The sequence below is a fragment of the Trachemys scripta genome, chromosome 2 (genome assembly GCF_013100865.1).
Source record: "Trachemys scripta elegans isolate TJP31775 chromosome 2, CAS_Tse_1.0, whole genome shotgun sequence".
NCBI classification, from domain to species: Eukaryota; Metazoa; Chordata; order Testudines; family Emydidae; genus Trachemys; species Trachemys scripta.
In genome coordinates, this window is record NC_048299.1 from 227,857,769 (window position 1) to 227,867,560 (window position 9,792).

At 46.9% G+C, this 9,792-nt stretch overlaps 1 protein-coding gene across 19 annotated transcripts in view; it reads right to left on the reverse strand.

The window, feature by feature from the left end:
• Window positions 1-9,792, reverse strand: part of STAU2 (staufen double-stranded RNA binding protein 2) — a 218,507-nt gene extending 208,715 nt beyond the window's left edge. For all 19 annotated transcript variants that reach the window (XR_004644768.1, XR_004644767.1, XM_034763136.1 and 16 more), the window contains exon 1: window positions 9,740-9,792. The gene's annotated coding sequence lies outside the window, so the exon portion shown is untranslated. The remainder of the gene's footprint in view (window positions 1-9,739) is intronic.

Sequence of the window (9,792 nt, forward strand, 5' to 3'; positions counted from 1 at the left end):
TAACAGATCACAATGCTAGATTAATATATTAATATCTGTCACCAATGTCCTTCTGTAATTACACCTCTACCCCGACATAACAAGACCCAATATAACACAAATTCGGATATAATGCGGTAAAGCAGCAGCTCCAGGGGAGCGGGGCTGCGCACTCCGGTGGATCAAAGCAAGTTCAATATAACACGGTTTCACCTATAACGCGATAAGATTTTTTTGGCTCCCGAGGACAGCGTTATATTGAAGTAGAGGTGTGTGTTCCTTTTATATAATGAAAAACTAGCCAATTTTTCTCACAATGGCAGCCTGAAATTTCAAAAGAAAATCGAACATCTACGTAGAGAAAAATAGAGATAGAAGAGGTGATTAATTATTGCATAAACATATAAAAAATCCAGACTTTCAAGATGAGCAAAATGGGGAGAGGAGGGTTTGTTTATTTGTTTGACTTGATTCACAACATTATTCATAGAGTCATAGATTCTAGGACTGGAAGGGACCTCAAGAGGTCATTGAGTCCAGTCCCCTGCCTGCATGGCAGGACCAAATACTGTCTATACATCCCTGATAGACATTTATCTAACCTACTCTTAAATATCTCCAGAGATGGAGATTCCACAACCTCCCTAGGCAATTTATTCCAGTGTTTAACCACCCTGACAGTTAGGAACTTTTTCCTAATGTCCAACCTAGACCTCCCTTGCTGCAGTTTAAGCCCATTGCTTCTTGTTCTATCCTTAAGAGGCTAAGGTGAACAAGTTTTCTCCCTCCTCCTTATGACACCCTTTTGTGACAGATAAAACTACTTCTATTCTATTGTGTTTGCTAACAACTGAGATAATTTTCTAGTATTTTGTAGCATGTAGCATAAATGTCAGCATAGAGGCAAATATTTGACATACAAGCATTTTGGTTCTGGTAGGACACTTAGGTGGCTCACACACACTACAGGTAACTTATACGGAGAATATGCGTGTCAGGCCTCTTACATGCATGATATATGCCATTCCAGCGGGTCCTTCACTCTGCATAATTTTGATATGCTGGAATGTATATCAGCTAAAATACCGGAATGTATATCAGCTGATATACCTTGGTTAAAGCGGATAGGCAGCTAGCCACCCTTCATTCAGCTGAATGGAAGAAGTAATTAAGATCCTTTATGGAGTAAGACAGCAGGAGACAGTGGAAGCCACCACCCAAGGCAGTAGGCCACATTCAAGGTTGATCAGTAGCTAAGCCATGTATGCAGAAGGGTTTCCCTGGAGACTGACTGAAATGTTGGGGCATTGACTGGCTATAGCCGTGTGTGGGAGGCAGAAAGGCAGGCAGACAATAAGAAAAAGCCAACAGAAAGGGTGAGCAATCATCCTGAGTATGGCTCTAAGAGGGAGCACAGAGAGGGCTCTTTGGGAGACTAGACTGGCTGCAAAGGCAGGTTTGGAAACGGCAAGCCAGGAAACTGCCAACTGTTATTTGTTCCTACTGTGTTCAGGGAAACAGGACTTTATGTACATTCTTTGTAAATAAATATGATTGCACCAAATACCTAACTCATATAATCAATTTCCCCCCTAGTGAAAGCAACCCAAATATTGGCTAACCACTCGGGCCAAAGGGACAACAATAAAAGATATTTCACAGAATTATCTTTCTGCTTAATTTTCATTGTACCTTTAAATGCATGCTGCCAGCTAGTTCTAGCAGAAAGTTACCAAAGGAAAGTAGGGGCCCAGTCCTCCAGGTACTAAGTGCCCTCAGCTCCCCTTGGCTTTGCACAAGGCACTCAGCAACTCATAGAACAAGGCCCTACGGACCTGGAAGCTCAAAAGAGAGGGATATAAGATAGCTAACTAAGAAAAAATGTGACCCGAACCAGATGACATGGCCATCCTATGGGATCCTTTCCAACTCATTTTATTCCAGCATGTGACAGTGCTCATAGCAAATATAACGCAACAAGCTTTCCTCCAGTTAATAGTATGGCTTAAAAAATCCAATCAGTAGCCTGTGGGAAACTCATTTTTTCAACCTGTGAACAGGCAGCACCAGTTCTCCTTTGCTGCTCATAGCTTTTGCAAGCAGCTGCACCACGAAATTAACAAGACTAGTCAGTTTCACGACGACCATACAGAACTACACAGCAGTGAAACTGTCACAAATGATGACAGGTTTCAGAATGGTAACCGTGTTAGTCTGTATCAGCAAAAAGAATGAGTACTTGTGGCACCTTACAGATGTCACTTCACCATGTAGCACCCTGGTAGAAACCCTACCAGTCTGCCTTTTTCCAGCATGTAGGAATAGCAGCAGTGGTGAGCTGGAGCCGGTTCGCGCGAGCAAGCCGGTTTAGTACCGGTTGTTAAAGGAGTGGGCAAACTCCGGCCCGCAAGACTGTCCTGTCCGGCCCGCCTGAGCTCCCGGCTGGGGAGGCTCCCCCGGCCTCTCCCCAGCCGGCGCTCCGGACCGCTCCTGGGCAGCTCTGCAGTTCCTGCCGTTTTGAGCGGCATGGTAAGGGGGTGGGGCTGCAAGCTCCAGCAGGCCGCATGGCATCCATACACGCTGCCCTGAGCAGCATGGTAAGGGGGCTGGGCTGGGGCTGGGAAGAGGGGTTGGATAAGGGGCTGGGAGTGGTTGGAGGGGGCGGAGATTCTGGGGGGGCGGTCAGGGGACGGGAAACGGGCGGGGTTGGCTAGGCGTGGGAGTTCCGGGGGTCTGTCAGGGTGGTGGTAGATGGGGTTGGGGCAGTCAGGGGACAGGGAGCGGGGCGAGTTGGGTAAGGGGTGGGGTCCTGGGGGGCAGTTAGGGTGGGGGGGTCTCAGGCTTGTACTCACCTGGCGGCGCTTAATAAAGGTTCCCTACCGGGTCTTCGGAGGCACTTCGGTGGCGGGTCCTTCACTCGTTTCGGGCCTTCGGCGGCACTGAAGGACCCGCCGCCGAAGACCCAGAGTGAGTGAAGGACCCGCCGCCGAAGACCCGGAGTGAGTGAAGGACCCGCCGCCGAAGACCCGGAGTGAGTGAAGGACCCGCCGCCGAAGTCCTGGTAGGGAACTGGTTATTAAGATTTTGGCAGCTCATCACTGGATAGCAGGGTAACTATGCTTCTCAGTAGTGCCTTGGCCCTGGACTCATCAATGGCATCCCTGCCCTCCTTTTCATACCTGTCTCTAGCTAGTAAGTTTAGTCCCTCATCAGGTGAGAGTCTGGTAAATTTATTCAAACCGTGATTCTACCCAGCACTAAGATTTTTCTCCCGTGTTAAAATATGACAGAGAAAATATGTTAAAAGGTTATGAGAATATGGCAATACTGGGACTGCTAAATAAGAGGATATTGTTCTAGATGGCCCCTATTGAACCAAAGGAAAAGATGCAACACATCACAGTTGGGTACGCTATAATGTTGGGCTGCAGAATTCAGTATTTGGAAGCATTGTACTTACAACATGATTAATACACTAACAGATCCCTAAGTTACTCTTGGAGTAAAGTATGCACCAGCCATGCCTGCTTCTTACAGCCATGCACAGCTGGCACACACTTTTCTGTTTTCATTATGTTCTGATCCTAATATTACACGGCCATAAGTAGCTTTCTCGTATTGGTCCATAGTTGTGACAAGTGAAATTATTTTTTCTAAACACTGTCCAGGATGATGCCATTTTTCAGATTCTCCATTGAAGCTTTGATCTTTTAGTATAAACATAAGTGTACTTCAGATAAGACTGTTCCCAGGTAAGAACACAGTTAACTTTAAGGAAAACATTTAGTAGGAAACCTATCTGTTCTCAGAACTGAACAAAGTACCTTGAACTATTAGCAAAAGTCCTAGGCCTAATTTATACTTAAAAAAGTCTTTCCACTATAACTATTTCAGTTATGGGTGTGATTTTACCAACAGAATTATACTGGTAAAAGCCCTAGTGCGCATGCAGTTATACGTATGTAACATTTAGATGAAAAAAAACTAGAAATATACAAAATTAACATGTAACACATTAAATTGATTAAAAGCTGACTAATTAATAGATCTCAAAATCTAATTGTAAATGGGGAAACATTGGCTCTTGGCCGACACTATTTAACATTTTTTATTAATAACCTGGAAGAAAGAATAAAGTTTTTAATCAGTGATAAAGTTTGAGTAGGAGTAGAGAAGCTATTTTACTTGTGTATTTGGCACTGGTTCGACTGCTGCTGGAATACTGTATTAGGTTTTGGTATCCACAGTTCAAGAAGGATGTTGACAAACTGGAGAGGGTTCAGAGAAAAACCACAAGAATAATTAAAGGATTAGAAAATCTGCCTTATAATGATAGACTACAAGAGCTCAATCTATTTAATTTAACAAAGAGAAAACGTAAAGGGATGACTTGAATACAGTCTATAAGTGTTTACATGGGGAATAAATACGTAATAATGGGCTCAATATAGGAGAGAAATGTATAACGATACAATGGCTGGAAGTTGAATGTTAGCTAAATTCAGATCGGAAATAAGGTTTCAATTTTTAATAGTGAGAGTATAATTAATCGTTGGAATGTAAAGATACTGGTGGATTCTCAATCACTGACAATTTTTAAATCAAAACTGGATGTTTTTCCAAAAGATAAGCGCCAGGAATTATTTTTTGGGAAGTTTTCTGGCCTGTTTTATTCAGGAGGTCAGACTAGATCGGGGTCCCCAACGCAGTACCTGTGGGCGCCATGGCGCCCGGCGGGGAGTCTAAGTGCACCCACGTACTGGCCGGCGGACAAGCATCCGCCAAAATGCCACCAACAAGCAGCAGCATCCAGCGGCGTCGCCGCCGAAATGCCGCCGATTTTTGGCGCCATTTCGGCGGCAACGCCCCTGGATGACTCTGCTTGTCGGGGGCATTTCAGTGGATGTTCGTCTGCCACCACGGTCCTCCGTGGCTCGTCATCTGGCACCCGCCAGACAAAAAAGGGTGGGGATCGCTGGACGAGATGATCACAATGACATAAAGCACCTATATATAAAGTATACCAATATAATTCCATCTACATTAGGGGGACATACTGCTTTAACTATAACTGTATAGTTAGAGGTACAGCATTCTAGTGTAGGCAAGCCCAAAATATGCGACAAGCTGCCCAATCTGATCAATGCCCAAACGATTCTGGAATTCTAATTTGCAAAACCCTTAACCGCTTGATTTGTGTACATAACAGTTTAAAAAAAAAAAAAAACACACTCCAAGAGGCATGGTTAGGTAGTCTGAACACAGGCCTGGGAATCAGTAACTCCAGTGTTCTGATTTTAGAGCTAATATCTCACTCTCTGATTTTAAGCAAGTCAGTAAATCCCTTTGCCTCAGTTTCTCCATCTATAAAAGAAAGGCAATTTGAACCTCCCTCATAGAAGGATTGTGAGTAATAATGTTTATAAAGTGCTTTGAAGATAAAAAGTTCAAAGAACTGTTATTGGCCGAGCAAAGTGAGGCCTAATACTCAACTCTATGGCATTTCTCATTTTGTCTGTTATTGGTATGAAACTGATTAAACAATGAAGATAAGAAGAGCAGCAGATTAGATGATTTAACAATAAAATATAGGGTTAGTGGCACTATCCTGTAAAGTTGTTACAGGTTATGAGACAACGTTCCTGTCCTTCTGACTACCACCTCAGCTTACATAAGCAACAAAGTATGCGACCCTTCAGTCATATACAACTGCTGGAAAACATTTGGTCTACAACTCATAAAACCTGCTTCAAAATTACATTAGATATTTTAGAAAGAAAGTTTTTGGCAGAAAAGCATCAAAGGATTGTAAGTGTACACTTTTATTTAACAAAATAGAGTAGATTTCTTCTTTTCAAAGACAAATTTATAGCCCTAGTTCAGGCAGGTCAACACAAACTATCTAGAGGGAATACGACAGGTGCTGCATTTCCTAGTGGTTGGAAAAGCAACTTCAGAAGCCAAAGATCTGGCTCCGCCACTGATTCATGGTGTAACCTTGGGAAGTTCACTTAATATTCCACTTTATAAATAAAGACATAGTCCCTGATTCATGTCTCATATTTATATCAGTATAAATCAGGAGTAAGTTCACTGAAGTCAACAGAGGCACATTTATAAAACTAGGAAGATAGGAAAATCAAACCTATGGTCTCTGCCCCCAAGAACAGTCTAAGTGAGCTATACCATTGATTTAGTAGGTTAGCTTGGGCACGTCACTTAACTTTTCTGTGTTTCAGTTTTTTCAAGTGTAAAACTGAGTTAACAATTCATCTTTGTAAACCACTTTCAGATTTCAGGATGAAAGGTTACTCAAGTACATGCTATTATTATTATTCAAAAAACTGTTGGGATACTGAGTTACTCAGATTGGTACCGAGATATATAAAGCCTTTCAAAGATTTATAGTCTGAATCTAGCACAAATTGTTTATCACCACTGGCTGTATAATGGCTTATGTTAAATGAAGTGGTGGCATCAATGCAGTACCTAAGGGCCAATATCCACATCACTGTTGGACATCTCCACAGAGAACCCTGAATGAGCATGAGAACCGAGGTCCACTGTAGTGGGGCCTTTCAAAGCATTCATCAACTGGTTAAGATTCATCAACTGGGCAGCACTGGAAATCTAGCACTGCTGCCAGCTTTCCTTAAGTAAAGCACATCTGGCCCCTTTCATAAGCACTACAGTCACACAAAAACCTGATCAGCAAAAAAAGGCTTTGTCTACACTAAGAAAACTTTTACTGGTATATTAATGCAGTTACACAGAAGCAAACCTCTTAATGCACTGCACCAGCACAGAGCAGAGTTTACCTTGCTGCAGCTTAATCTGGTAACACACCAGAGATACATCAGCATAAATCCACTTCGCATCAGTTTACCCACGTAGTATGTACTCACTTATGTACTCATGTAGTTATACCTGTGAAAATTTTCTTCATGGAAGCAGAGCCTTGAGAGGGTATGGTGATTCCTGTACGTGCACCACTGACAGTCTGTACAGCATAGAGGCCTGCATTTCTAACCCTAATAACTGCAAAGCAAACCCTCCAAATGTGACCCAAAGAAACAGAGTTTGCTGTGAGGATGAGTGTCACTGACTTCCCCATGTACCTCCATTTTCAGGCTAGCTGCACTGCAGGGAAATTCACCCTCAGAGGACAACAGACAGTGTCTTCATGAGTCGGTCTTCATAGAAGCCCTACCAGCAGAGGGTGCCTGGGAAAAAGCACCCTCTGCTGAGATGTTCTAGACCAGATGTGGGCAAAAAAATTTTTCCTAAGGGCCACATCTGGCTATGGAAATTGTATGGTGGACCATGAATGCTCATGAAATTGGGGGTAGGGGTGTAGGGGGGGGGGTGAGGGCTCCAGCTGGGGGTGTGTGCTCTGGGGTGGGGCCAGAAATGAGTTCAGGGTACAAGAAGGGGCTCCACGCTGGGGCAGGGGTTTTGGGTTGCGGGGGGAGTAAGGGCTCCAGCCGGGCTGTGGGGTGGGGCCAGGGATGAGGGGTTTGGGATGCAGGAGGGTGCTCCAGGATGGGACTGAGGGGTTCAAAGAGCGGGAGGGGGATCAGGGCTAGGGCTGGGGCAGGGGGTGAGGGCTCCAGCTGGGGGTGCAGGCTCTGGTGTGGGGCCATGGATGAGAGGTTTGGGGGTACAGGAGGGGGCTCCAAGCTGGGATCAAGGGGTTCGGAGGGCGGAAGGGGGATCAGGGCTAGGGCAGGGGGTTGTGGGAGGGGGGCTTAGGGTTGCAGGCTCCGGGCAGCACATACCTCAAGTATCTCCCGGAAGCAGCGGCATGTCCCCCCTCTGGCTCCTACGTGGAGGCACGGCCAGGGAGCTCTGTGTGCTGCCCTGTCCACAGGCGCTGCCCCTGCAGCTCCCATTAGCCGGGAACCGCAGCCAATGGGAGCTGCAGGGGCGGGGCTTGAGCAGCATGCAAAGCCCCTGGCTGCCCTTTTGCATAGGAGCTATAGTGGGGACATGCTGGCTGCTTCCCAGGAGCTGCACAGAGCCACAGCACGTGCAGAGCAGGGCAAGCCCCCAACCCTGTCCCCGGCTGGAGCGGGGCAAACTTCCGACCCTGCTCCCCAGCGAGAGCTCGGGGGCCGGATTAAAAGGTCTGATGGGCCAGATGTGGCCCGTGGCCCATAGTTTGCCCACCCCTGTTCTAAACACATCTCCTCCCAAGCTGGTGATGGCAAATTTCCCGTCTAGGGTGACCATATTTCCCAAAGGGAACAGGACACCAAGTGAGGCTAGCCCAAGCCCCTCCGCCCCGCTCGCACAAACCCTGCTCCCCAGCGGGGCAGGTATCGCTGCTCCCCAGAGCCCTGCCTGCTGCCCGCATGAGGCTTGCCCCTCTCCCATTCCTCCACACCAAGCTTTTTTGACAAAAGGAGGCAGTTGATCAGTTGGCAAGAGCTAACAGGAAAAATGCCCACTTTTGCCAAAAATGTCAGGATGACCAGGACAGGGCTTAAAAAAGGGACTGTCACAGCCAAATCAGGACATATGGTCTGCACCATACCAGCCCAGGCCCCGAACAAAGCAGGACTGTGAGGGCTTTTCACTGCTGTCATCAAAGCCTGGATTACATGGACAGAAGTCTGAGTACCTTGGAGCTGAATATAGCCCAACAGCACTTAAAAAAAAAAAAAAAAAAAAAAAACTGTGAATTCCCCTCCTGACCTCTGGTAGTACTGGCTCCTAACCTAACTATGCAACACAAATGTCAGTGTTAACTATTTTACTGTGAATCACTTTATAGGAGGAAAAACACCCATCTATTCTGAGAGCATGGGAAAGTTTAGGCTTGTTAGGAAAGATTAGGATTTTAGGTGAAGTCAGAGTACAGCACAGCTTTACTTTTAATCTATTGCGCAACCAATACAGCATACAAATAATATATTGTAAGGCTATTTTTATAATTCTAAAGCACCAGTTTAATATGGTATTTTAAAATCTGTCTCGAACCTGGGAAAACAGATTAGCTAATGGTCTTTTGTAAGTAAGTAATTTGAATCATGCCACAATGAAATGTGGCAGTGATAGAGCTGAAAAGGCCACACTGAAAAAAAAAGGCGTGCTTTGGACATAGAAAACTACTTCACAGATTTAATACAGGCCTGATGCAATATGCAGCCAACCCGCAATTCGAGAAGTACTTCCACAGTAAATAATCAGTCTCCTATCTTATCCCCCCACCAGCTGCAATAGCTGAGCTGTTATTCCGCGCAGAGCAGCTATAATCCGAGACATTTCACGTGAGAGCGGTCTGAGTCGGGAGGCCGGCTGGGAAAGGAGCTGCATCAACCGGTGCATCTGCCGGGGGCGGGGAGGCTGCAGCATCGCCCGCCTCGAGAGGCGCCGGGAGCCCTGCGGGCAGAGGCTAGACATATGTGGGGCGCGATCCCCTGAGCCGCCCGCCCCAGAGCCGGGCTCAGCGCTGGGGGCCCCATGAACGCCCTGTGCCCCACGGGAGGGAAGTAGCGTTTAGCTGGGACGGGCGAGGAAACAGCTCCTGCCCTGCCCGGATCAGCGCAGTGGGGCCGGGGCCGGGGCCGCGGCGTGACCCGGGGCGGGGCCGGCAAAGCCGCCTGCTCCCCAGTCCCCCCTGTCCCCAGCCCGGGGCAACCGCGGCCGCGAGAGTGAGGTCCCTGGCCACGGCTGCGGAGCCCCCTCGGCACAGGTGGCCACTACCCCGCCTCTCGCCGGGCGGGGGGGCCCGGCCGCCCCCCGCGGGCCCGGTTACCTGGTTCCCGGGGACACTTTGGAGACGCTTCCAACATCGGCAAACACTAAATA